The sequence below is a fragment of the Nicotiana tabacum genome, chromosome 17, assembly GCF_000715075.1.
Source record: "Nicotiana tabacum cultivar K326 chromosome 17, ASM71507v2, whole genome shotgun sequence".
NCBI classification, from domain to species: Eukaryota; Viridiplantae; Streptophyta; class Magnoliopsida; order Solanales; family Solanaceae; genus Nicotiana; species Nicotiana tabacum.
In genome coordinates, this window is record NC_134096.1 from 91,356,578 (window position 1) to 91,359,815 (window position 3,238).

Consider the following 3,238-nt stretch of genomic DNA (forward strand, 5'->3'; position numbering starts at 1 on the left):
GAATGCGAGACAGCGAGATTGAGTACTCTGAGAGTGTGAGTATATGAGTACAATCTCTGAGATACATTACATTGACATGCACACATGACATATATGCATAGAGATGTGTTTTTCTCATGTTGTACGGTATCACATTATTCATGATTTCTCACATATGTTGACAGATGGGCATAGTGATGCATTTGTTTTACACGGTTTATCTAGAATGAAAATGAAACATATCATTTATTATTGAAAGGATTTTTGAAAAATTATTGCTTTCAAACTTATTCATATTTTTGGAAATTTCGGTAAATGATTTAGTTTTTTTCATTGATGTACTTGAAAGGAAGAACTATTATTTTTTGAAATCATGATTTGGCTGAGCATTTTATCTCTGAGTTACTTCTGGTATTATTTGCTTTATGTTGTTATGGACTGTTGTGGATTAGTAGTTTTGGACCCGACCTTGGTAGAAGCTCGTAACTACTTTCAACCTAAGGCTAGGTTTGTTACTTACTCAGTACATGGGGTCGGTTATACTGATACTACACTTCTGCACATTGCGTGCAGATGTTGGCTGATGTTGTTGCTGTGCTCGATGGTTGCGGGATTTGAAGATATACCTGCGTTCCTGTTGTAGCTGCCTCTTGTTCATGGTAGCCTTAGATTTATAAAAGCTCTGTTTATGTATTATTCTGTATTTATTTCATTTTTCCGCTTTGTATACTCTATTCTTAGAAGCTCATGATTTGTACTACAAGTTCTTGGGGGATGTATAAGATTAAGATCTTTATTCACTTAAATTGCTTTAATAATTATTATTGGAATTGGATAATTGAAAGTTGGCTTACCTAGCGGGTTGGGTTAGGTGCCATCACGACTAGTTGGATTTTGGATCGTGATAGCTTATGAGACCAGGGAATGGGGAAAGCACCACTAGCAAGAAGATTGGCCAGCTGACCTTGAAGGAGATTAAATTGTTGGTCCCTCTTTTCTAGATGAACTTGAAAGGTATCAAATTGTCTTTCTCTCTTTTGTTCTCTAGCCTTTGTCTCTTCAAGCTCTGTTGTCACCTTTGCGATCTTCTTTTCCATAGACTAGATAGTCGACCTATCAATTGCCTCACCTTGGGCGGAAGTCCTATACCTTGCAATCCAGCCGTGTAGCGCCGAAATGATCTCTCTGGAAGGCCGTATGCTATCCCCTTTTTAGTACCCCGACAACATCCAACCATATCTTCTGCGCTTCTTCGTCTGAAACGGGTGGTCGCTCGCCTTGCTCATTCGGTGGCAAGCTCTGAGTGTACTCCTCCACATTAATCTTGTAGCGACCCTTTATTTAGAAGATAAAAAATTATTAACTATATAATATTATAAACATTAATTTCAAGTTATAGTAGTTATGAAACTTACATATGTAGTCTCCGCCCGGTCCTCGACCCATCCCAAAAGCATCCACAACCATTTTATGATATCTAGGATGTTGAACGTTATTCCCCACCGACCTACTACTTTCACCAATAACTATGTTATGAAATACACCATCACTACCATCAACCTCTCCATGACTAGTCTACACAAAATAATTATCCATAAACCCTTTTTTATAAAGATGAGTCTTAACATCCTCCGATCCAAAAAAATACAAACAATTGCACTTCACACAAGGACACCTAATCATCCCTCCGATTTGAAATGGCTCAAGTGACATTGCATGCCTAATAAATTCATTAACCCCTTCTATAAATTCCTCTCTAAAAAATCGACGATTAGGATAATTCCTATCATACATCCAACTACGATATTCCATCTACACAGAGAACAAATAAATTGCATGTTATATTAATTTGAAAGTTCACATATATCACAAAATAAGTTCTTTTAAAATTCAATTATAAGAAGTAATTTGAAAGTTTACATATATCCCTAAATAAGTTCTTTTAAAATTCAATTAAAAAAAGTAATTTAAAAGTCCATATATATCCCTAAATGAATTCAATTAGCTTAGATTGTATCGTTACACTTAGTATTAGATTGAGAACTAGCTTAATATATCCTTGTAATTTATTTTAAGTTTGATATAATTTATTTAAAAGTCCATATAATAAGATTGATTTATCCTTGCAATTTATTTTAAGTTTTAATCATCAACTCACAATTATACAACTAAATTTAACTAAATATTAACTAAACCCTAATTAGACAATTAAAATAATTAAAATTACTTAAATTCAAAAATGTAGATAACTAACCTTGAAATGCTATTAGCACCTAAAATAAGCATCTAGGTCTTCTAAAATGTAAGAATCCAAAGTTACACAAAATATCAATTCACAAAGAGGGGCTAGAGTACAAATATGAACTCTTCTAATATGAACAACACTAAATAATAAATGATAACACATGAAATATTTCAAAGATTCAATGACAAGACAACTCACAATTATACAACTAAATTTAATTAAATATTAATTAAACCCTAATTTATACAATTAAAATAATTAAAATTACTTAAATTAAAAAATATAGATAACTAACCTTGAAATGTTAGGAAAGGGGGTTTGATTTTGGGTGGCGGAGGAGGCAGTGGTGGCGGAGGACGCAGTGGGGCCGGCGGAACAGTGGCGGAGGAGGGGAGGGAGACTTCAAAGTGCTTTGTTTTTGGGTGAGGAGGGATATAGGAGTTGATTTTGGGTGAGGATTTGGGGGAATCGCGACAGTGGGGAGGAGAAGAAGAGAGATAGAGAAAAGAGGGAAATCGGAGAAAACCATCTGGTGCTAACCTAATTTAAAAATTTCAGACTAAAATCGGTCGGAAATTTCGGTCGGTAAGTTTAAGTGGCCTTTGACCCGTTTGACCACGACCATTCCGACCGAAGTCGGTCGGTAATTTAATGTTAAATTAAAAAAAATTATTTAATTTAAATACCGACCGAAGTCGGTCGATAATTTAATTTTATATTTAAAAAAGAAATTATTTAATTATAGATACTATATAATATATAATTAATTGTGTATGTATGTATATGTATATATTCACACACACACACATACATACATATATGTATATATTCATACACACACATACATGCATATATATATATATATATATATATATATATATATATATCAATCAATGTGTAATTTGACAGAGTATTTGTTGTTGTTGCTACAACTTAAGTTTAATATAATACTACATCTTATAACACTATACATTTTATTTTTAAATGTGTTATAGCCGATACTTAGACTCGATC

The 3,238-nt window shown here is 33.3% G+C and overlaps 1 long non-coding RNA gene across 1 annotated transcript; it reads right to left on the reverse strand.

Moving 5' to 3' along the window:
* Positions 1 to 1,029: 1,029 nt before the first annotated feature.
* Positions 1,030 to 1,865, reverse strand: LOC142171419 (uncharacterized). Its single transcript, XR_012700985.1, has 2 exons — positions 1,395 to 1,865; positions 1,030 to 1,314 (listed from the first exon to the last, which is right to left on the reverse strand). It is a non-coding gene; the product is annotated as an uncharacterized LOC142171419 (long non-coding RNA).
* Positions 1,866 to 3,238: the final 1,373 nt, after the last annotated feature.